This window comes from Chiloscyllium plagiosum, unplaced genomic scaffold, assembly GCF_037043375.1.
Source record: "Chiloscyllium plagiosum isolate Xiang-an unplaced genomic scaffold, Cpla_swu_hap1 HiC_scaffold_35, whole genome shotgun sequence".
Classification (NCBI taxonomy): Eukaryota; Metazoa; Chordata; class Chondrichthyes; order Orectolobiformes; family Hemiscylliidae; genus Chiloscyllium; species Chiloscyllium plagiosum.
Genome location: NW_028270173.1, coordinates 45,070,909 through 45,097,072, shown reverse-complemented (window position 1 = coordinate 45,097,072; position 26,164 = coordinate 45,070,909). Strand labels below are relative to the sequence as shown.

General features: G+C 44.8%; 1 pseudogene; it reads left to right on the top strand.

The window, feature by feature from the left end:
• The first annotated feature begins 1,811 nt into the window (after nucleotides 1-1,811).
• LOC122546497 (SLA class II histocompatibility antigen, DQ haplotype D beta chain-like) lies at nucleotides 1,812-17,531 on the top strand (annotated as a pseudogene).
• Nucleotides 17,532-26,164: the final 8,633 nt, after the last annotated feature.

Sequence of the window (26,164 nt, the reverse complement as noted above, 5' to 3'; positions counted from 1 at the left end):
GTAGAGTCCCAGGTAGATAGGATAGTGAAGAAGACGTTTGGTATGTTTCCCTTTACTGGAGAGAGCATTGAGTATAGCTTTTGGGAGGTCATGTTGCAGCTGTACATGACATTGGTTCGGCCACTTTTGGAATATTGTGTGCAGTTCTGGTCTCCTTACTATCGGAAGGATGTTGGGAAACTTGAAAGGGTTGAGAAAACATTTACAAGGATGTTGGTAGGGTTGGAGGATTTGTGCTGTAAGGAGAGGTTGGATTGGCTGCGGCTGTTTCGCTGGAGGATTGGAGGCTGAGCAGTGAGCTTAGAGGTTTACAAAATCATGAAGAGCGTGGGTGGAATAAATAGACAAAGTCTTTTCGCTAGTGTGGGCGAGTCTAGAACGAGAGGGCATAGGTTTATTGAGAGAGGGGAAAGATATAAAGGAGACCTGCCGGGCAGCCTTTTCATGCAGTTTGGTGTGTGAATGGAATGAAATGTCAGAGGAAGTGGTGGAGGTTGGTACACTGCAACATTTAAAAGGCATCTGAATGGGTATATGAATAGGAACGGTTTGGAGGGATATGGGCCAGGTGCCGGCAAATGGGATTAGATTAGGTTGGGATATCTGGTCGGCATGGACGAATTGGACCAAAGGGCATGTTTCCACATTGTACATCTGTGACTGTGTACTCTATGACTGTGCGACTTGACCGATAGCTTGACTTTTGTGTCGGGAATATCTGAAAAAAATATTCTATTGTTTGAAATAAAATGTGTTTCTGTACGATGTTCTATGTCAACAGCTCTGCTCTTCAGCAAATTGCCTGGTGCACCGTGACTTTGCCATGTTGGAGATTCTGCAACATTATGTGAACTCTGAATTTACTGTTTAAAATGCAATGTGATTTTTCACAGTGTTCTAGATATTTTGCCATTCATCGTGTTTGAGACATTGTAACATGGTGTGGACTTTTGAGTTTACTGTTTAAACTGAGATGTCTTTTCACAATATGTTGTATGTTAATGTCTCTGCTCTCTTTGATCTGTTTTGCTGTTATGTACTGTGTCTGTGACGTTATGAAAATTTTTGAATATAAGAAAATATAACCGGGAAAAATATTTATGTATAACACCAGGGGATTCAGAATCTCCTTACTTCAGAGGCTGACTCAACATGCTGGCCAGAGCAGTGCAATGTGCACTTGTAAACAAAGGGATGATGGAATACCGGCCTCTTTGCACTTACTTTATATCTGAATCATCCAAAATCCCTTGGTGTACTGAAGTTTGCAGTCCCCATGTGGTGAAGATAATGTATTCTGATTGACCTGTCAACAGTTACAAGGTACTTCAGGACTCTCAAAACAAACTGCTAACTTTCGCCTGACAATGGATGATGATCGGCCCTGTCTGTCTATGAATGGTCGAGTCAATAACCGAACGCCCTTCCCAATTCTGTTTGGTCCACTGGATAGGTAGCCGTAATACTCCTCACTGTTTGGTCTATTTTCACCAGGGAACAGATGCAGACCAATACTTCCCGGGCTGATTGGTCTCCTCCCGTGGTGTTTCTCTTCTTGATTGGCCACTCTTTGCACGTATAGCGACTCTGATTGGCTTAACTACCTCCCCCCCCCCCCCGATTATTGAACATTTCTGATTGGATCCTGTCCTTCTGCCTCCAGCATTGATTGGATATTTCATCCTTAATTCTAATTGGTCAGTGATTGTTGAAGTCCTGTCCCACTGCCTATCCCTAGTTCTAATTGGCTAGGATGTTTATTTAACGATCTTTCCGGGTAGTTTGGGTTTCAGTCTCTGTCTCTCCCGGGAATGGATCTGTTTAGAGTGTCTGATCGCCGCTCCCTCTCGTGGTGTGATCCTTTATGCACGCCCAGACTGTCAGCCGCACCACACACTGCCCTCGAAGCGGCTGCGGAGGGGCCGAGACTGTCACACACGTCCTTTTGGAATGTGCCTACACAAAGGAAATCTGGAGACGAATGCAGTGGTGCTCGTCGAGGTCCGTCGCGAGCAGCTCTGTTATGCGGGACTCCGTGTTCTACAGTCCATTCCCCAAGACACACACCGAGACGAACATCAACTGCGCCTGGAGGATCATCAGCTGGGTCAAAAACGCTCTTTGGTCTATCCGAAACCTGTTGATCTTCCAGCTGAAGGATCTGACCCGACTGAGCGTTGCAGACTGGCACATTCCAAGGTCCAGTACTACATGTTGAGGAACGCGCTGAAGCTTGGGGCAGCTGCTGCCAAGGCGTGGTGGGGAAAGACCACCATGTAACTTTTGCCTGCCTAAGAACAGGGGGTCCACGCAGTAAGTGGGCTGCGCTGATGCCTCAGCTAAATGTATGGATATATGATTGGTAAACGTAAGACCTGTATATGCAAATGATAAACTCTGATCTCTGTACGCAAAGAAATGGAATGTTTATGTATGTATGGCATGATCAATTGTACAGATCATCAAAATATTTTATGAATAAAGGACATTATTGAAATTAAAAATAAAGTCTGAAAGCCCCTCCCTCTGGAGCCGGATCCCCCTCCTCATCGGGACATTTATCCTCCTCAATGGAGGGAGAGACAGCGGAGCTGGTGAAAGATCCCCGGAGAGGAGCAAACTCTGCTCTGCCCGAGTCAGAGGGATAGCAGCTCCGGGGTTAGTGGGGATCGAGTGACTACCGGCTATAACCAAGGGGGTCTGCAGTTACCTCCATGTGGGGTCAGGTCCTGGGACATCACCGCCAGAGGAGCTTGTAGTGATCTGCTCTCTCGAACCCTTTCTCAGACACAGTATGGATCCGTATTCCTGTGCTCACTTTCTGGTCATCTCCCCTTGACTCTGTCAACAGTATCCTCAATTGGAAAACTATAATGTTTACATAGAAAGTCATTAGCAACGCTTTCTGCGATACTTTGCGTTTCTATCTCTATGGTTCACACTTTAGGTGAAATGTAAGGAATGGTTTGCTCCCTCATGTCCTGACGCATTGTCAAGTTTCCATTTTAAACCCATCCTGTATTGAATATTGCGTGCAATTCTGGTCTCTTTGGTATTGGAAATATGTTGTGAAACCTGAAAGGGTTCAGAAAAGATTTGCGCTACAGGAAGAGGCTGAGTTGTTTTCCCGGAGCATTGGAGGTTGAGGGGTGACCTTACACAGAGGAAACTCGATTATCCGAATGAATTGGTGAGGGGTGGTGGTGCGGGGGCACTGTTTCATTCAGGTTATTGATTATTCGGTTAATTGATTTCCTCTGGGGCTTGAGGTTTTCTGTGAAGTCTGCTCCCCATTCAGGAAAGGAGGTAGCCTTGGCCCCCAACCCTGCCTGCACCACCAAGCCCGTCTGCCCGTGCCTGATTTCCCACCCCCACGTCCAACACCTGTCTGTGCCCCTGCCGCCCCCGGTTGGTTTGCCCCCATCTCCACGCCCACCCACCCCCAGGGCAGCTGGACTGTACAGAAACAGTAAGACTGAACATAGAACATCACAGCGCAGCACAGGCCCTTCGCTCCTCAGTGTTGCACCGACCAGTCATACCAATCTGACGCCCATCTAACCGACATTATTCCATGTCCGTCCATATGATTGTCAAATGACGACTTAAATGTACTTAAAGTTCGTGAATCTACTACTGTTACAGGCAAACCATTCCATAACCTTACTACTCTCTGAGTAAATAAACTACCTCTGACATCTGTTCTATATCTAGCATCCCTCAATTTAAAGCTATGCCCCCTCGTGCTCACCGTTACTATACTTGGAAAAAGGGTCTCCCTGTCCACCCTAGCTAACCCTCTGATTAGCTTATATGTCTCTATTAAGTCAACCTTCTTCTCTCTAACGAAAACAGCCTCAAGTCCCTCAGCCTTTTCTCGTAAGACCTTCCCTGCATACCAGGCAACATCCTAGTGAATCTCCTCTGCACCCTTTCCAAACTTCCACATCCTTCTTGTAATGCGGTGACCAGTTGTGGCCGCAGCAGTGTTTTGTACAGCTGTAGCATGGTTCCAGAACACGATCCCTCTATTAATATAAGCTAAAACGCGGTATGCCTTCTGACCAACCCCGTCAACCTGGGTGGCAACTTTCAAGGATCTGTGTACCTGGACACCGAGATCTCGCTGGTCATCTACACTACCAAGAATCTTACCATTAGTCCAATACTTTGCATTCCGGTTACTCCGACCAACGTGAATCACCTCACACTTGCCCGCATTTAATTCCATTTGCCACCCCTCAGCCCAGCTCTACAGCTTATCTATGTCTCTCTGTAACCTACGACATCTTTCGTCATTATCCACAACTCCAACAACCTTAGTGCCGTCTGCAAATTTACTAACCCACCCTTCTATGCCCTCATCCAGGTGGTTTATAAAAATGACAACAGTGGACCCAACACCGAACCTTGCGGTACACCACTGAGAACTGGACTCCAGGATGAACAGTTCCCATCAACATTTAGCACCCTCTGTCTTCTTTCAGGAAGCCAATTACTGATCCAAGCTGCTGTATCTCCCACAATGCCATTCTGCGACATTTTGTACAATCGCCTACTGTGGGGAACCTTATCGAACGCCTTGCTGAAATCCATATACACCACATCAACCAGTTTACTCTCATCTACCTGTTTGGTCACCTTCTCAAAGAACTCAATAAAGTTTTCGAGACACGACCTACCCTTCACAAAACCATGCTGACCATCCTGAATCAAAGTATTCTTTTGCTGTTGACTTTGCGAGCTGAGTCTCCAAATAGCACACACATGCATACAACTTTTTACTGCAACTTTTTGACAGCTTCCACCTTTGCCTTGTAGAGGGCAATGTTAGTGCGATTATCTGGGAATGGGGGTTTGGAGTACACCCTTGTGTAGAATCCTAGGGAAATTGTTGGGGGAAGAGAGGTCAGTCCTTTTGAGGCGTTGCCTGGACTGTCCAGAACTGCTCTCAGCAGCATTTCAGTGAGCCGAGTTCGTTTTTAATAATTGTACATGTAAACAAAAGACGCAATCAGGGTTGAAACAGCTCTTTGAGGTTATGTTTCTAACGCGACCTCGTGATCTCATTCGAAGAAGTAAATATTCAGATAATTGGGATATTCAGAAAATCGAGGTTCCACTGTAGAGGTTTATACCATCATGAGGGGAATAGATAGGGTGAATAGACCAGGCTCATCCCTGGGGTGGGGGTTCAAGAACGAGAGGGTATTGATTAGGGAGAAAAGCGAAAGATATACAAGGGACTCAAGGGGCAACATTTTCACGCAGAGGGTGCTGAGTGTGTGGAATGAGCTGCCAGAAGAAGTCGAAGACGCTGGTACTGTTGCAGCATTAAAAGGCATGTGGATGGATGTACGGATAGGAAGGGTTTAGAGGGATATGGGCCAAGTGCTGGCAAATGGGACGAGAGTAGGTCTGGATATTTGGTCGGCATGGATAAGTTGAACTGAAGGGTCTATTTCCATACTGTATATCTCCATGACTCTATATAGCAGTCATTGGCTTCAATTATCGAAGTGTTCATTGCGCTGATGAGAAAGGTGGCCGTTTGCATGTAAACATGAAATGATAAAGCTTTTTTAAACATTGGTCTTATCTCCCTCAATTCAGTTTTGGACATTCAGTACTTGGTACACTGAGTTTGAAAGGTGTTCACTCATTCCAGCCAATGAGATGAGCTGATTCACCAGGTTAAAGTACTCACGCAGCCTGGTGTTATCGAAGGTTATTTTGTAAGACAGAGGAGTTTTCTGTTCTCAGTAGAAATTGTGTTCCATTTGAATCTTAAAGAAAACTGTTAGCTTACTAAAGTGCTGGAAATAGGAATTTAAAAATGATTAAAATGTGCTGAAAAAGCACAGCTGATGTGAACGCATCTGCTGAATGCAATGGTTACTGTTGCAGGTTAATTACTTTTCTAAAAATGTAAAATGTTTCAAGCAGTGATAAAAGTATAGACAGGAAGATGTGCAAGGCACAAAGATAAAGGGAATATGTGATGGGAAACAACTTTAATGACAGTTTGCCCAGTAGGGCTGAATAAGTTATTGCATTTTGAGTGAGTCAGAGGACAGGAAGCTATTATATAGTTAGCCTAACATTTGCCATCTGATGAAAGGTTACCTAACTGAGGTTAGAGTTCCTTAAATTGTTTTTTTTCCTGATCTCACCACAATATAGTTTTACAAAAGAAAAATTGTTAGTAGTCCTATAGTTGTGGTGCAGTATTACGCATGGTAATCAGAATTAGTATCTGTGGTGTGCTTGAATTTCCAAACATATTAAAGCTTGCTGGACAAGATAAATTTGTAAATAACACATTTGCATAGATAAACAATTAATGAGATAACCAGAAGCAGATTGGGAGTAATTCTCATCTCCTTCCTATTGGAAACATGCTGTGAAACTTGTAAGAGTTCAGAGAAGATTTGAAAGAATGTTGCCAGCGTTAGAGAATTTGGGCTGTAGGGAGAGGCTGACTAGGCTGGGGCTATTTTCCCTGGAGTGTCGGAGGCTGAGGGGTGACCTTAGAGGTTTCAAAAATTTTAAGGGACATGGATATGATAAATAGATCTTTCCCTTGGGGTGTGGAGATCAGAACGAGAGGGCAGGGCTTTAAAATGAGAGGGAAAATATAAAAACTGGACCTAAGGGACAACTTTTTCGCGCAGAAGGTGTGTATATGGAATGAGCTACCAGGCGAAGTGGTGGAGGCTGGTACAATTACAGCATTTAAAAGGCATCTAGATGGGTATATGAATAGATTTAATGGGATACAGGGCAAGTGCTGGCAAATGGGACGAGATTAGGCTCGGATATCTGGTCAGCATTGACAAGTTAGGCTGAAGGGTCTGTTTCCGTGTTGTACCTCTACGACTCTAACTCTAAACGGCAAGCTGCCTCTGTACAATGCCACAGGGATGGGATGAGATGTTAATCTCAATTATCTACGATTTAAGCTGGATGAGTGGACTGAATGTACGATAGTGAAATTTAATGAGACCAAGTTAAGAGGTGAGTATGCAAAGGAGTTAAGTGAATGGTTAAAATTTGATAGGTGGAGGATTATGTGGATAAATGTGAACATTCCGATTTTGGATTGAATAATAGATAATTTAAATGGGGAGAGATATAGCAAAACCTGAATGTAGAGAGCAATCTGAGTGTGTTCGAACATAAATGAAAATTGAACTGGAAATAGCGATTCAGAAGGCAAAAAGAATGTTATTGCTTACTGCAAGGAGAATAGTAATTAACTTCTATGGAAGTTTTTCAGGGTTTTGATGAGACCACATTTGGAGTAGAATAGAATTTTGTTCTCTTTTGGGGGCAGGGACTTAACTGATTCAGAAGCTGTTCAGAAAAGGTTTAGTTGATTGATTCCTGGGGTCAAGGGCTTAGCTTGCAAGGGAAGGCTGAACAGTTAACTCCATATAGGTTGATGTTGAGATAAATTAAGTGACCTTATTGGAACACACAAGAAGGGACCGGATACTAGGGAATGTCGGGGGTGGGGGGAGGGATTGGTTTCTTTTATTGGGGGAAGCTCAGTAAATAGTTCTAGGGGTAAGTCTCCTTTTTAAGACAACATATATTGAGGGCCATCAGAATGTGGAATTTTAATCCCAGCAGCTAGTGGAGGCTTGATCATTAAACTTATTCAAGGCAATCTCACTCAAGCTTATCAAAAAATCTAAGAAGTCATGGGTTAAGGGAAGGAGAGGTGAGACCACACAAGACCAGCCATGATATTATTGAATAGAACAGCAAACTTAAAGGATTGAATAGCTTAATATTGTTCTGATGAGAGCATATTGATATTCTGGGTAATCCAAGGTGGAGAACAGGAAAAACTATGTCTGTAAAGAGGTGGTCCTTTTTGAGGTTTTTAGGTGTTGGAGGTCATTTCCTTGAATTACAGGAGCAACTATTTCATTACTGTTTCATATGCTGTTCCATTGTTTTGGAGTTTGGAGAGAAAAGTTTAAACAACGGCACTCTAAAATGATGAAAGGCAGACAAAGAAAGCAAGCACTTAGTCAGAAGCGAGACAGACAGACAGAAATAAACCTGCTAACTGACAGTGAATCCGCACAATTAGTGCCTTTGCTGTTTGAGTTCATGAATCTCTGGACAGCAGAGTGCATCTCGGAAAAAAAAACAAGCAGTGAAATTCACAATTAACTTTGGAGGAACCAGCACAGGAACAGATAAGTACATAGTTTTTAAAGTGCACCATTGCTGTAGGTCTGCAGTACTGAATAGAGCTAAAAGATCACACAACCACCTGATGAAGGAGCGCCGCTTAGAAAACTAGTGCTTGCAATTAAACCTGTTGGATTATAACCTGGTGTTGTGTGATTTTTTACTTTGCATACACCAGACCAACACAAGCATCTCCAAATCAGTACTGAATAGAGTCAGAGTCGTAGAGATGAACAGCATAGAAACAGACCCATCGGTCCAACCTGCCCATGCCGACCAGATATCCCAACTCAATCTCGTCCCACCTGCCAGCACCCGGCCCATATCCCTCCAAACACTTACGATTCATCTCCCCATCCAAATGTTGCAATTCTACCAGCGTCCACCATCTCCTCCGGCAGCTTTTTGCATACACTGCGTGAAAACCTTTCCCCTTAGGTCTCTTTTATATCTTTCCCCTCGCTCCCTAAACCTATGGCCTCTAGTTCTGGACTCCCCGACCCCAGGGAAAATACATTGTCTATTTATCCTATCCTTGCCCCTCATGATTTTGTAAACCTCCATAAGGTCATCCCTCAGCCTCTGCCGCTACAGGGAAAACAACCCCAGCCTGTTCAGCCTCTCCTTATAGCTCAAATCCTCCAACCCTGGCAACACCCTTGTAGATCCTTTCCAAACCCTTTCAAGTTTCCCAACATCATTCCGTTAGGAAGGAGACCAGAATTGCACGCAATATTCCAACAGTGGCCCAACCAATGACCTGTACAGCCGAAACATGACCTCCCAACCCCTGTACTCAACACTCTGACCAATAAAGGAATGCATACCAAACACCTTCTTCACTATCCTATCTACCTGCGATTCCACTGTCAAGGAGCTATGAACCTGCACGCCAAGGTTTCTTTGTTAAGCAACAGTCTCTAGGACCTTACCATTAAGTGTAGAAGTCCTGTTCAGATTTGCTTACCCAAAATGCAGCACTTCGCATTTATCTGAATTAAACTCCATCTGCCACTTTTCAGCGCATTGACCCATCTGATCAGATCCTGTTGTAATCTGAGGTAACCTTCTTCGCTGTCCACCACACCTCCAATTTTGGTGTCATCTGCAAACTTACTACCATACGTTTTATGCTCGCATCTAAATCATTTATATAAATGACAAAAAGTAGAGGAACCAGCGTGGGTTCGTTCTTGATTATGCTTAATTGAAACGTCTCTTGAAGTTCTGGTCTCCTGCCTATCCGAAGGATGTTGTGAAACTTGAAAGTTTCCAAAATGATTTACAAGGATGTTGCCAGAGTTTGAGCTCTCGGGAGAGGGTAAATATACTGGGGCTGTTTTCCCTGGAGCATCGGAAGCTAAGTGTTCTCGTGGTTTATAAATTTGAGGGGCATGGATAGCATAAATAGACAAGTCTTTTTCCCTAGGGTGGGGAAGTCCAAAATTTGAGGTGTAGGTTTAGGGTGAGACGGGAAAGATATAAAAGAAACCTAAGGGGCAAATGTTTCACGGAGTGGGTGGTGCGTGTATAGAATGACCTGCCAAAGTAAGTGGTGGAGGCTAGTACAATTACTGCATTTAAAAGGCATCCGGATGGATATATGAGTAGGAAGGGTTTAGAGGGATGTGGGCCGAGTGCTGGCAAATGGAAGTAGATTAGGTTAGGATATCTGGTCAACATTGACCAGTTGGATCGAACGGTTTGTTTCTGTGCTGTACAGCTGACTGAATATATAGTAATCAGACAAGTAAATAAACAAAAGATGTGTTGTTATTAATAAGAATGCAGAAGCATTACAAACAACTAGCATCAACACTATTCCTGATGAAGGGCTTTTGCCCGAAACGTCGATTTTCCTGCTCCTCGGATGCTGCCTGACTTGCTGTGCTTTTCCAGCACCACGCTGATCTAAAGTTTGGTTTCCGGCATCTGCAGTCCTCACTTTTGCCTGGCATCAACAAATGTTGAGCAGTGTTTTTGAGTTTTTGAACCAAGTCTGAAACATCTAAAGTGTTTAATGGAATGTTTATGCTTCTTCAATATTCAACCGTTTGATGTATGTCCCCATCTAAGGAAAGTGAAGCTTTATGATATGTACTGCAATTTTTTTATAATGTTGATATTGAGTGAAATGTACTCCTTCTGTTAATATGAGACATACACAGAGGTTTGATGGCAATAATGAATCAAAGTTTCGACATTAATCTGATGTGCATGTGACTTAGTTCCCCGAGTTTTCATGGAATGATTGCTTCGTCCTATTAGTGTGGAAATAGGCCGTTCGGCCAAACACGTCCGCACCGACCCTCCGAAGAGCAACCCACTCTCCTTCACCTAACACTTCAGGCAATTTATCTTGGCTAATTCATCTAAACTGCACATGTTTGACTGTCAGAGGAAACGGGAGCAACCAAAGGAAACGTGGAGAAAATGAAAACTCCACGCAGACAGTTGCCTGAGGTGGGGATTGAACCCAGTCTCTGGCGCTGTGAGGCAGCAGGGCTAACCACTGTGTCACCCACTACTGTTTTTGTTCAAAATATTTAAGTTGAAACCAAATTAGGAGGGCTGATATGACAGAGTGGTAATGTCCCCATCTGAGCCAGGAGGTGTGGGGTTAATACCCATCTGCTCTCGAGGTAGTAATAAAATATGTGAACAGGTGAATTTGAAAATTTCTAGGCTATGGAACTCCTGCAGATGTGTCCATGGACTGTGATGGTTGACCATAAACAATCTCAAATCGTGGGGCTCTTGTATTGCAGTGGTAGTATCCCTGCCTCTTGGGGTGTGGGGTGTGTGTGTGTCTTGCACCGAGTGGTCATGTCCTTATCTGTAACAAGAAGGCCTGGGTTCCTGTTTGGTCTGCCAGGAAGATGCAATTGTGTCTAAATTTGTTGTCTTAAGTTGATATTTATAAGATTATATTAATTTCCCAAAGTATCTCACCCCAGTGGGCATTCAGGGGGTTATGAAAATGTGCTGCTGTCTTCCCCTCCAGCTTGTTTTCATACCTAACATTGTGATTACTGTGGATGGTACTGATATTTAATACAAATGACCAGCAGGTTTGGACCCACACGAACTCCATCTATGTCCTTGTGCCTATCAGAGACTCGCGCCTTGAGTGTAGCTGCCGGCTGTGAGTTTAACAGGTCTGGGAACTGGACCTACTTCGACCAGTTCATCCACCACCAACAGCTGATCATGTATTTCGACTTTAGCCAGAAGAGGTTCATTGCAGTGAAGGACTAGATGAAGTGTTATGCGGAGAGATTCAGGAAAGAGAGAGGGGAAGCCATATACCAAGAAGTTCTCGCTATATGTCCGTCTCCCATTGGTATCCTGGAGAGTGAGGTGCTGACCTGGAAAGGTGAGAGCGGCTCTGGGGATGGGGCGGTGTGGCAAAGGGAGATGACTGCACAGCCCCTCCTCCCCCTGGGTAGATGTGGGAGCACAGGAAGATCTAAGCACTGCCACTGCCTCCCCGGGGCACAGTGAGATTCCAGCAGTGCCCCTTACCCCAGTGTGTGTCTGAGAGGATAGCTTTTCCAAGGTTGTGTTTCAACACCATCCCCTGGACTGGGCAACACTGCATCGCACTGAAAACATGGTCCCTGACTCAGACTGAGTTAGAGATCCTCAGCCCACACTGTTCCTGTTATAGGGATCTTTTGCACGATCAGCCCTCTGCAACCTCAAAAGATTATGATGCACAGGGCCACTTGGCCCATTATGACTGTACAAGCTCTTCAATCATCACGACCTATTACAAATCTCCCGCCTTTACTCCATATCCCTATACCATTTCTATCCAAATAATCACCCCAGTCCCCCTTGTATGCCTCCATTGAAGCCTGCCTCAACCACATGCATTGTGTTTACGTGTTCTGACAGCATTTTTGCTAAACATGCTTGACGAGGACATTAGTCTACCATGTGGAAACTTGTCAAAGACTCAATTACTGAAGTTAGGTCACATGGGAATCAGAAAGAGCTTGCCAATGGGATACAAAATTAGCTTGATGGCAGGAGACGGTAATGGCGGAGGGTTGTTTTTCAAACTGGACGCCTGTGATCAGCAGTGCTCCAAAAGGGTCTGTCTGGGTAGTCTTGTTTGTCACTTATAAAATGGATTTGGGAAATTAGAAGGCATGGTTAGTAAATTTACAGACACCAAAATTGATGACAGTAGACTAAGAAAATTATCTAAGAGTACAGAGGGATCTTAATCAGTTGGGCTGAAAAATGGCAGATGGGGTTCAGTCTGGATAAGTTGAGGTATTTGCATTTTGATACAACATACAGGAGTAGGGATTATACAATAAATTGTAGGGCTGTAGATAGCTCTATCGTAGAGGGACCTGGGGTGCCGGTACATAAGTCTTTGAAGTTTGCCTCACATGTATACAGGGTTTATGTAAAGGTGTTTGACACGCTTGTCTTCATTGCTCAGTCCTTTGAGTGCAGGAGTTGTTTTGTGGCTCCTCTGTTTTATCATGTGCTACTTATCACATCCATTCACCGGATGCTATTATGTTTTCTAATCAACCTATTCAGTGCTGCAATGACACCCCTCAGGAACAGGTGGGACTTAAATGTAGGGACACTACCACTGTGCCTCAAGAGACCTTCTGTTACTTTGTGTTTATTTTATTTTCTACTTTTGTGTCTGTGATTTTTATACAAATAGATGTCTCTTCCCTGCTTTGGGTTTATAAACGGGTTCAATAACATCAACATTTCCCACTGTCTATATTTTACACATTTACTGCTTTTAGCCAATTACAGTGAGCACACTTAATCTCATTTCACCGCAGATACCCTGGCCTAAAACTAAGACCTTGAGAGTTTCATATTTTTCTCGTTTAAATACAATATTGCACTTTGATCACATTGTGGTCACTGTAAGATAAATATTCATGCTCTGCTCGTTTTAGTGTCCCGACTGCATTGAGGCCCAGATTTAAGCCCCACCGCCAAGGTTTCTTATAAAGTGTCCAAACAGGTTGATTAATGAAATAGCTTAAAATTTTAAGTTAAATCTGACCTTACTCATTTCTAAATAGTGATGCCTGACACTGAAAAATAGGTATTCCGTGCTGATGCTGTACATTATGCTGTTTGTTTGGACCTTGCTCAGCGTAATTTAGAAGTTACTGCAGTTAATATCCAACATTGTCACTTCGCACTGTTTGAGCTGTCACCTAGTCTGACTAGCAGGTTACACTAGGGTTTCTGGAGAGTTCGAGCCATTTAGAATGAGACTAAATCTTACTGTGGATCAATCGGGGATATTTGGAGTTGTTTTTAAGTATTGTGTTTCTGTTGCAATTTCACAATTTCCAAAGCATATGTTAATTTTGGTCACCTGAATGAAGGCTAGGCCTAACATAGGCATCCAACAGGATATAACAGATCCAATTGGGGTTATTCAGGAATTACAAATGAGGATGGTAGAGTCAGACACAAACCGAAAACGTTTGAACTTATCCTGTGCTTTTGTTATGAACTTTCTTTCTGTTCCAGTTGAACCGACAGTCACTCTCTGACCTAAAGCATCTCAGCATTCTGCACAGTCAGCTCTGCTCTCACGTCATGTCACTAGATTTTACCCTCCCGAGATCAAAGTCGCATGGCTGAAAAATAGAGCACCAATTCCTGGTGGTGTCATCAACACTGTCCTGTTATCAGATGTTTACTGGAACTATCAGGTGGAGGATCTCCTCCAGTACCAGCCAGTGTCCGAGGGATAAATTCACCTGTCGTGTGCAACACAGCAGCCTGAATGGACGCAAGAATGTGGACTGGTGTAAGAGACACTTTTTTTAAAATTCTGAAGCAATATTATGAAGATTATACAATGTTGAAGTGCTCTGATCTGTGGGGGAGAGTAACAGAATTAACAGGTTAACCCATCATTAATAAATATAAATGACAACTGAATTCTAAGTCACCACTTTACCCACATTGAGTTCCAGGGAAACTTTTCTTAATTGCTGCCGTTTCTCTTCCATTATAAGCTGTTTGTTATTCCTTTTCTGTATCAACTTAACTTCTCCAATAGGTTTCAATATGAATCCCTAAGTGTTCTCTTGATCATCTAGGCACATTTTTGTGCCATTTCTCCAAGGTGTGCTGTTCATGTGAAGCAGCTGAAGATGCTTGGATTGAGGACACTGACCTGAGGAGCTCCTGCTCTGATGGAAATGATTGACCTCCAATAGAACAAGCTTCCTTTGAGCTAGAAATGACTGCAATCAAAGCTTCCCCATTGATGCTCACTGACTTCAATTTTACTACAGTCCCCTTGATACTATTTTTGATCAAATGTTGTTTTAATGAAAATGTTAACCACACTCCTCTCCCTTTTCGGATGCTACTTTCATGTCTGGACCATGGCTGTAATGAAGTATGGAGCCAACTAATCCTGACAACACAAAATGAGCTCAGTTTCGTTGACAAAAACTATTTTCTGCATATTTGTGTATGGAGCTGTATTGAAAATTAGCAGCATCTTGATTCAATGTTGGCAACTTGCAAGCCACTTTTCGCCCACCTGTAAAACATTGCTTTGGTCGGAAAGGCAACCAATTATATTCTGTCCGATCTTAATGGACACAATTACCCTTAATCAGTTGCTGCTCAAGCCCATGGAATCTTACCTTGAATTCAGTGTAACATTGTACAGATTATTCTATACCACTACAGTGGTATAAAAAAAGTGCTGCTGGAAGTCCAGTACAGTCTGCACTTCCTATTCTTCCTTCCTTTTTTTCTCTCCAGTGAAGAATGTTTGCACAAGTTGGATCTTAACCCATTCATGTTCTTTTGTGGGTAGCTTGTGGAATTCCATTCACAAAGTAGTGGAAGCTGTTATTGAATTTACGTAAGTTACATTTTTGATCAACCAGGGTATTGACATTGTGGGAGCAGGGTAGGGAAAGTGCAGTTCAGCTGCAATCTGATCGGTCCGGATATTAGTAACTGGTAAGCCAGGCTTGAAAGGCCAAATTGCCTTCTGTCCTCCTAAGTCATGTTTCTATTTCCTCTGAACATCGGACCTAAACCAGAAGGTAGCTCCCTAATGTTATTGTCAATATGAAGTTTATGACACCATCTGTTTTGACTTGAACAGAAGTCTGGAGTATTCCTGAATCGGCACATCCAAAGATTGTTGTCGGAGCCCTGTTCTTTGGGATTTGGCTGATCATCTTGCTGGCTGGAGTGATAATGAGGCTGAAGAATAATAAAGGTGAGCCTCTAGGGTTTGGGGGGGGGGGGGGGGGGCGGGAAGAGAAACGAAAATAGGACAATCCTCCAAATAGAAAAGGACTACGAAAATAGAGAATGGAGCTGGCTGTGCCAACGCCATGATAGGAATACACAGTTTTACTGTCTGGCATTCAAATTTCAATTCATAGTGGGGAACTCTCGTTTCACATTTGACCTCATTGCACTATAGGCATTGTTGCATGCTGATTACCATGACTTGGAGGTGCTGATGTTGGACTGGGCTGGACAAAGTTTAAAAATCTCACAACACCTGGTTATTGTCCGACAGGTTTATTTGCAAAGCACTGGCTTTCGAAATGATCCTTCTTCATATGCTACAGAATTTATACGAAAAGTGCTACAGTCATGCAGTTGTAATGATATATTAGACTAATTTCGAGGAAGTCTTTTAGATTGGGATATACTGTTTTACATTCTTTAATAAATAAATCCCAGAACTCTTTTTACTGTGAAGATAGTATAAAGAGCTGAGGTAATCACTGTTCTCTTTAGGAAGTATTCCGTTTGAGCCCATTCAAATTGAATGGTAAAATCTGATGTGTTGACTGAGGCTGGTCCTTGAACTTGTCAATCTAATAGCGTCTCCTGCACAACATCTGGGATGAGGCACCTCACTCTGCTTCACTGAGCAGCTATGTTGATGTTGTGCCTGTCTAGAATCCTGGCTGAGAGCTGTTTCACCTTAATCTGGTTGTCTGCATGTATCTTTGCTCGCTGAGCTGAAGTGTTTGTTTTCAGCCGTTTTGTCAACATGCTAGGTAACATCAGTAAGCCTCTGGTGAAGAGCTGGTTTTATGTCCCGCTTTCCAATTGTTTCGATTTGCTTGGATGGGTGATTTAATTTCATGTGGTAAACCATTTCCTGTATTGGTCGTGCCACTTCCTGTTCTTTTTGAGGGTGATAAATGAGGCCCACGTCAATGTGTGTGTTTATAGAGTTGTAGTTGGAATGCCATGCTTCGAGGAATTCTCGAGGATATCTGTTTGGCCTGTCCTTCAATGGATGTGTTGTCCCAGTCGGGGATCATGTCTTTTTGTGGCTAGTTGATGTTTATTTACCCTGGTGTCTAGTTTTCTGCCTGTTTCTCCAATGTAGTGTTTGTTACAGTTCTTGCGAGGTATTTTGTAAATGATGTTAATTTTGTTTGTTGTCTGTATCAGTTCTTTTAAGTTGAGCTTCATACAAGACTAAATATTGCTGGTTACCTGAGGTGGCATTGGTTAGGGTTCCTTTTCTTTCCTTCACTTGGACTGGGTAGAGCATTGCTGTATCTAAAGATCTGTCACCTCCTGAGGTGCCAAACTCAACATCAGCCCTGACTGTCACTCTAAAGCTGCCTGTGTGCTGAGATATGACTGAAGGCAGTCAGATGCTTCCTTTAGCTGTCTGTCATTTATAATTGCCACCGGGTTTAGTGCAGCCGTTTGGCCGTTTGCTGAACAAACTGCATGCTGTATTAGTCATTATGACAGTCTACACATGGATAGGGTTCAAAACAACTTCAGTACACCAAGGTAATCTGCTGTATCATCTGATGTGTGCATATGGCTACATAATTGACTTCCAAATTTAAAAGAAAAAGTAATCTGTCATCGTTTGAAGGGTAAACAACGATCAAAACTTCAGCTTTTAATTTTGCCAAATGAATCTTTCACTTCTAAGGCAGAGGGGACCTGAATTTACTATGTCAGCCAAAAAGCAGCAGCTCTAACAGTGCAGCAGTCTGGAATATCGCAATAGCGTATAACCCTGTTACGTTTAATCCCTCAAATGAGACTTGAAACCATAGCCATCCTCACTGGAGACAAACTAACCTCATTTTCTTTCTCTTGCAGCTATCCTGGACTCCAGCTATCACAGTCCATGTAAGTATAACAGCTATTTTGGATGTGGTGAAAGGAGGAATACTTTCAAACAAGGTTCCAGTTCTGACCAGTAGCAGCATTCCTGTGTAATTCTCGCTGTGAATGCTGTAATGAGCGGAACTAGACTATTAACCCCTTCAACCTACTTTGCCATTTAATAAGGTTAAGGGTATCTGATGGCCACAATACTGCATTCCTACCTAACCTCAGACAGGTACATCCTGGGTTAGATTGTAAAACCTCCCCCAGGAAATGTATTGAAGCTGCCCCCAAACCCACTTCATATCAGATTTTGCTGGTTGCAGTGTAAGTTGAACCCTTCCTAGCGGTGAAACAGTACTTAACTCACCCCCCCCCCCCCTCCACACCCCGTCTGTAATGAGAGAGCAATGAAAGAGGTAATCTCTGGACACTATAGGGATTCTTTGTAAAACCTGAAGCACCCTGGACCCTACCCTGTCTCAGACTGATCTGTTAGATGTATGAATAATACTGGTTCCTGTCATAAGATCTGAGTCTAGTTTTTTCCTTCTACCACACGTGACTCCTGATTGCATTGTCATTGCCAATCCTGTATTTTTAATTTATTCAGAGATATGGATTTTTTGCAGACTGCTCACTGTATACCCTGGAGACGTTGGTGGAGGACTGCTGCTGTCTTGAATTGATGCAGCTCCTTTGGTGTAGGAATACCATGTTATTAAGGAGGGACTCTAGGTATTTCACCAGCAACAGTGAAAGAATAGTGATGTTTCCGAGTCAGTGATTGCTGTAACTTTTGGAAATTTCTTGAATGGTAATCTACCATCCATTACACAACTGTAAATGTCTACTGTCAGTATAATGCACAGCTCCAGAGACCATGGAGCAAAATCAGGGTATTCAGCCCATCAGATCTGCTCCACCATTTAACTGTGGCTGATGTGTTTCCCAACCCCATCCTCCTGCCTTCTCCCTGTAACCCCTGGTCCCATTACCAGTCAAGAACCTATCTATCCCTGTATTACATACACTCTATGACTTAGTTTCCATAGCCACCTGCAGCAATGAGTTCCACAGATTAACCTTGGAATTACTATCTGTCTGATTTGCAGGTTGCCTGTGCACTTTAGTAATTTCTATTCACTGTGTACATGAAAGTGGGTCATCTGCTTTCTAACTCAAACTCTCTATTCCAGGTTGGAGTACAGCTGGAAGTTAAATGTGGACTTGACCTGAAAGAGTGAAGTGACGTCATGGATTAAACAGCTCTAAAATGCTTCAATTTTCAATGTGGCCACAGATCATCATATAGGCTGCTTCACGTTGACTTTTGTTCGAGGTTAATCTCGTGAAATGCATGAGACTTGTACACTGTAACTTTTTAATCATGTTGAAATGACCTGTAAAAACAGATGTTTAATGTACAGCTACCACAGTGTGATTAACTCCTCTCTTTGCACCCCATCCTCATCCTGAGTTACTGGGATCAGTGCTTGAATGGCTCTCTCTTTTTAACTTCACTTTCTGTTCGCAAAGCTTTGTTGTAAATGTTCTGAAATCTCCATTATTTACTTCAAAAATAATGTGTCTTGTATCTAAACAATTTTAATGTAACAATTGATTTTTTTTAAGATCCATTACATGGACTTTAGTTTTGATATTATAGCTGCAATCAGTTTGATAAAGACCATTTGTACTTGGGTTTGCTGTTGTTTGTCCTTGAAAATGTGTTGCTGGAAAAGCGCAGCAGGTCAGGCAGCATCCAGGGAACAGGAGAATCGACGTTTCGGGCATAAGCCCTTCCTGAAGAAGGGCTTATGCCCGAAACGTCGATTCTCATGTTCCCTGGATGCTGCCCGACCTGCTGCGCTTTTACAGCAACACATTCTCAGCTCTGATCTCCAGCATCTGCAGACCTCACTTTCTCTTGTTGTTTGTCCTTTACAATGAAAAGCTTCAACTACTAACTAATAAACTTTGGGTCTGTACAATTGGCCACTGCATTTTCCAATCCAAAAAAAATGTGCAAATGGCAGTCATTCCGTACAGAATTTTGGTAGACTGAGTCCAGTTTGTGGAATGTGCCCTTCATGTGAATTTTCCTATGGTAAAGCTGAGCTATTTCAGGGCGGAGAATCTGTCAGCCACTGGCTGTATGCAATGCAGATCCAAACATACATGAAGCAATATTGACCACTTGTGTCGTGGAAATTAAATCGACTTGACGCAATTATTAGCAAGAGCAAATAAATGAGGTTTATTCTTAATCCTGCAGGATTGACTCACTACACTAATCCAGATGCCTCAATGCAAGGAGTACTGAGCATTGTTCAGAGGCTTGTCTTATACTGTTTCTTATCATGCTCTCAAGGACAGAGACTGGGAGAGCACAAGGAATTATTCTCTTATTCCGTGGTCTTAGATGCAATAATTCTTCAACTTTCGTTGAGTTTGACTATCACAAGTTCAAGTCGAATGTTTACATGATTCAAACAGAGATAAGCTAACTACAGACCTTCATCAAAGTATCGTTTACAAAGCTCTGTACAGCATTCAATTGAAGAAAAGCATTCTCCTTCAACTTTCACAGTAAATGGATCATTAATTTCACAGTAAATGGATCATTAATTTCACAGTAAATGGATAATTTTTCATTCCATTTTCCCCCTTTTTGACATAAACTGACAATAAGGACTACTACAGCAATAACACATTAAATCTAGAGCCAGAATAGCTAAACATCAGAAAATGTTTAGGAAACACCAGGCCTTTCCTCACACACCACCTCCCCGAAACACAGCTGTGTGGCGGTATCGTCACTTGCTCTGGTGTGCCCTGTACACAGCCCATGTTCACACGTCATACTCGCCAAAGTCATGGTAGTGTGGCGTCCACGCAATGCCCGTGCCCTTATAATAGTCCAACCAGGGCGCTTGCTAAAAGTGTGAGCTGTGGCAGCCCCATATTCGTATGAAGCTTCTAATCACTACTTGCACTTAATTGGTTCCAGTGCTGTCCGATGTCTCCTCCAGCCCAGCTACACGCTTGCAATGGCTGGTATATATCCACGTGGCTCTTTCTGCGACTTTAACAGTTGTCTGTATTTCAAGGAGCACTTGAAACGGTCCAAGCCACCTCTTCACCTTCCAGTTATTCCTCGTGAATTCTTTCACCACTATCCAGTCTACAGGTTCTAGATCATGCAGTTTCCGTCCTGCTGGTTGGGGTAGTGCTGCTTTCACTTGATTCTGTATTTGTGATAAAAATATATAGAGTTTTATACAGTAATGTAACATCTCATCCTCACAGTGGCTTGTTAGCTGCCTTACCTTATATCTTGGGCCAATTCTTGTGTTGGGCGGTCTACCAAACAAAATCTCAAATGAGCTAAGGTTAGCTCTTCCTCTCCTCCGAGATCTGATACACATTATCACAATCAGAAGAGACTTTGTCCATGTCACCTCTAGGTTCTCACAACTTTTTGTCATTTTTTTTTAGGGTAGCACTTTCTCTTTCCACTGCCCCACCGCTCGCTGGGTGTAGGCATCGTGTTGTCTCATATGTATTCCCAAATAATCACTGATCTGTTGAAATCATTATTGGCAAATGGTGTCCCATTGTCACTACTAAGCCTTTCAGGAATTATTTCTGTAAGCAAAGCTTTAGCTACTGCACTGGCATCCTGTTTAGACGAAACGCTTCCACCCATTTGGAAAACATATCAACTTTTACCAGGCAATACGTTTTCCCTTCTTTGGGCGTAAGTTCAATGAAATCCATCTGTAAATATTCAAAGGGTTTTTGGGGTTGGGGGTGTGCTGCCTGACTCATCTGTATTCCTCTCCCCACATTATTAGTGACACAGATTACATAACACCCACAATATTTCTGGGAATAATAAGTAATTCCCTTCGTGTACCAGTGTGCTGAAATAATGTCGTACACCACCCTCCCCACCCCACTTTTGACACACGGTCCTTACAATGTGTCAGTTTGGCATAGAATGGAAATAATGATCGTGGTAGAGAGGGTTTACAATTGGGGCCACATCATACTCCTTCCCTCGCACTGCAGCCTGCTTTTGTCCACTCACGATTTTCTTCTGATGTGGCCTGTGACTGTAACTCCCGCATGTCTGCTGTTGGGGTACAACGTTTTGTTTTACACATGTCAATCTGCTCATTTTGCAGATGCTGTGCTGCCGTTCTTGCTGCTGATTCTGCCTTTGCATTGCCTTTGGAAATAAAATCATTTTTGTGTGTGGGCTTCACATTTACACACAGCGATTGATTTGGGCAATACGACCTCTTCCAGGAGGTCAGAAATCAGGCTACGGTGTGAGATGGGCTTTCCAGTGGAGATAAAGAAGCATCCTGTGTTTCCACAGGTTTCTGAAATCATGTACAATCTCCAATTAATATCTACTATTGGTGTAAATATTCAGTGTCTTTCCCTCAGCTAATTTACATGCCTCAGTCAAGGCAATCAGCTCTGCTGCTTGCGCTGACAGATGAGAAGGGAGTGATCCCGCTTTGACAATCTCGTAGATAATCACTACAACATACCCAAAACAATTCCAGCCTGTCTCCTTGCTCCTGAATGCTGACCCGTCCACAAAAAAAACTCCATATCTGATTTCTGAAGTGGTGAATCCTGCAAATCTTGTCGAGGGCTGCAAATCTCATTCGTTACTGGGACATAATCATGTGGGTCTCTGTCGACCTCTGTGGGGAGAAGGCAAGCAGGGTTTAGGACGTTACATCACTTTATTGTAAAGTTAGACATCTCCAAGAGCACAGTATTATATCTGAGCCAACGTGCTGCTGACATGTGTGCGGCCATTTCCTCGGATAGAAGTAAGGATACTGAATGTGGGACCAGACGGGTTAATTCACCATAGCCGACTATAACCCTGGATATTCCTGAAGAAGGGCTTATGCCCAAAACGTCGATTCTCCTGTTCCTTTGATGCTGCCTGACCTGCTGCGCTTTTCCAGCAACACTTTTTTAAGCTCTGATCTCCAGCATCTGCAGTCCTCACTTTCTCCTAGTTGATTTTAACCTACTGCGAATCTTCTTGCAAGGATGCCTTCCTTGAAGAAGCTCTCCTCCTCCCTCTACAAGGATCTCAGCGATTCCCTCTCTCACTGCACCCCCCCCCCCCCCGGGTCATCTCCTCTACCCTGAAGCTCTTCAGCCACGTCCTCAAACAGACTCGCTACCACAGCCACATCACCTTCCTCAGCAGACGTCCCCAAGAGTATCCTTCCACCGACACTCTCATTCTTTTGGCCGAACTGGTCCTCACCCTTAACAATTTGTCCTTTGAATCCTCCCACTTCCTCCAGACCAAAGGGGTAGCCATGGGCACACGTATGGGCCCCAGCTGTGCCTGTCTCTTTGATGGCTACGGAGAACAGTTGATCTTCCGTAATTACACCGGCACCACTCCCCACCTCTTCCTCCGCTACATTGATGACTGCATTGGCGCCACCTCGTGCTCCCGCGAGGAGGTTGAGCAGTTCATCAACTTCACCTACACATTCCACCCTGACCTTACATTTACCTGGACCATCTCAGACACCTCCCTCCATCTCCATTAGTGACGACCGACTTGACACTGACATTTTTAACAAACCCACCGACTCCCTCAGCTACCTGGATTACACATCTTCCCATCCTATCTCTTGCAAAAATGCCATCCGGTATTCCCAATTCCTCCGCCTCTGCCGTATCTGCTCCCAGGAGGACCAGTTCCACCATAGAACACACCAGATGGCCTCCTTCTTTAGAGACCACAATTTCTCTTCCCACGTGGTTAAAGATGCCCTCCAACGCATCTCGTCCACATCCCGCACCTCCGCCCTCAGATCCCACCCCTCCAACCGTAAGCAGGACAGAACGACCCTGGTGCTCACCTTCCACCCTTACAAACCTCCGCATAAACCAAATCATCTGCTGACATTTCCGCCACATCCAAAAAGACCCCACCACCAGGGATATATTTCCCTCCCCACCCCTTTCCGCCTTCCGCAAAGACCGTTCCCTCCGTGACTACCTGGTCAGATCCACGCCCCCCTACGACACACCCTCCCATCCTTGCACTTTCCCCTGCCACCGCAGGAACTGTAAAACCTGTGTCCACACCTCCTTCCTCACCTCTATCCAAGGTCGTAAAGGAGCCTTCCATATCCATCAAAATTTTACCTGCACATCCACTAATATCATTTATTGTATCCGTTGCTCCCGATGCGGTCTCCTCTACATCGGGGAGACTGGGTGCCTCCTAGCAGAGCGCTTTAGGGAACATCTCCGAGGCACCCGCACCAATCAACCAAACTGCCCCGTGGCCCAACATTTCAACTGCCCATCCCACTCTCCTGAGGATATGAAGGTGCTGGGCCTCCTCCACCGCCTCTCCCTCACCACCAGACGCATGGAGGAAGAACGCCTCATCTTCTGCCTCGGAACACTTCAACCCCAGGGCATCAATGTGGACTTCAACAGCTTCCTAATTTCCCCTTCCCCCACCTCATCCTAGTTTCAAACTTCCAGCTCAACACTGTCCTCTTGTCTTGTCCGGACTTGTCCGACCTGCCCAGCTCATTTTCCACCTATCCACTCCACCCTCTCCTCCCTTATCTATCACCTTCATCTCCTCCCCCACTGACCTATTGTACTCTATGCTCCTCCCTCCCCACCCCCACCTTCCTCTAGCTTATCTCTCCACGATTCAGGCTCTATGCCTTTATTCCTGATGAAGGTATTTTGCCCGAAACGTCGATTTTGCTGAAGCTCCTCGGATGCTGCCTGAACTGCTGTGCTCTTCCAGCACCATTGATCCAGAATCTGGTTTCCAGCATCTGCAGTCTTTGTTTTTACCTTTTTAACTTGTTTACAGAAGCGACTGACCAATCATGGACTCCGGACTACATTCAGAACAACAAAATTTGGACTCAACCAAGCGCTCGGGCACCATTAACCATGCGGCCGGTGCAGCAATCGCCGCCAACAATGACGTCATTTCCGCCCCCACCGACCATGCAGCCTCCGCGATCGTCGCCCAGACAACTGCCTCCACGATCGCCAGGAAGATCATCGCTGACAGATTCGCGGCCTCCGTGGGGTCCACAACCAACGGGAACAACACCGTTTCTGCATTCGCCGCAGCCACTTCCGCCCCTGGAGTTTCCGTCGCCGCATCTACGTCCGCCCCAGTGACGTCACTCGCCTGCACAATGATTACGTCGCATGCGTCTCTGCCCCCACGCCAATCCCCGCCACTGCGCCGAACCCTGTCCCAACGCCTAACTCCGCCTCCATGCCTAACACCGTCCCCACGCCTAACCCCGCCCCACACCAAACCCCGCCCCACTCCCAGCTCCACAGGTCCTAGCTCCCAGCCATGCCGTATATTCACCATCTCTCCAGACCTCCCCCTCTCTGAGGATGAAAGACGAGTCCTTAGCAGAGCCCTCACTTTCATTCCCCTAAGCTCCCGGAATAACAAATTCAACATGCGGCGAGAAATCGAGCATTTCTTCTGCTGCCTTCCCCTCCAAATTTACTTCTTCAACCAGCACTTCCGCCCACCCTCGGACGACCCCATCCACCTGGACACCCCGTGCTGGCCTCTTAGCTGCCCTCGATCTTTTCATAGCCAACTGCCGCTGTGACATTGAACGCCTCAACCTGCCCACCCCTCTCACCCACTCCAACCTCTCACCCTCGCAACGTGCAGCCCTCCACTCCCTCCGCTCCAACCCCAACCTCACCATCAAACTGCCAGACAAGGGAGGTGCAGTGGTAGTTTGGCGCACCGATCTTTATATTGCTGAGGCTAAACGCCAGCTCGTGGGCACCTCCTCCTACTGCCCCTTGACCATGGCCCCACCTCCCACCACCAAACCATCATTTCCAGACCATACATAGCCTCATCACCTCAGGGGAAATCCCATTCACCACCTCCAACCTCATAGTCCCACAACCCCGCACTGCCCGTTTCTACCTCCTGACCAAAATCCACAAACCTGACTGCCCCAGGCGACTCATTGTCTCAGCCTGCTCCTGCCCCACCATACTCATTTCTGCATACCTTGACACGGTCCTGTCATCCTTAGTCCAAGAACTCCCCACTTACGTTCGGGACACCACCCACGCCCTCCACCTCCTCCATGATTTTCACATCCCCGGCCCACAACGCCTTATTTTCACCATTGACATCCAGTCCCAATACACCTTCATCCCCCATCACGAAGGCCACAAAGCCCCCCGCTTCTTCCTTTGCTGTCGAATCAACCAGTACCCTTACACTGACACCCTCCTTCCAATGATTGAACTGGTCCTCACTCTGAACAACTTCTCTTTCCAATCCTCCCACTTCCTCCAAACCAAAGGAGTAGCCATGGGCCCCGGCATGGGCCCCAGCTATGCCTGCCTCTTCGTTGGATATGTGGAACAGTCCATCTTCCGCAGCTACACTGGCACCACCCCCCACCTTTTCCTCCGCTACATCGATGACTGTAACGGGGCTACCTCGTGCTCCCACGAGGAGGTTGAACTGTTCATCCACTTTACTAACACCTTCCACCCTGACCTTAAATTTACTTGGACCGTCTCAGACTCCTCCCTCCCCTTCCTCGACCTCACCATTTCTATCTCAGACGACCGACTCAACACGGATGTTTACTATAAACCGACTGACTCCCACAGCTACCTAGATTACACCTCCTCCCACCTTGCCCCCTGTAAAAACGCAATCCCATATTCCCTATTCCTTCACCTTTGCCGCATCAGCTCCCAGGAGGAC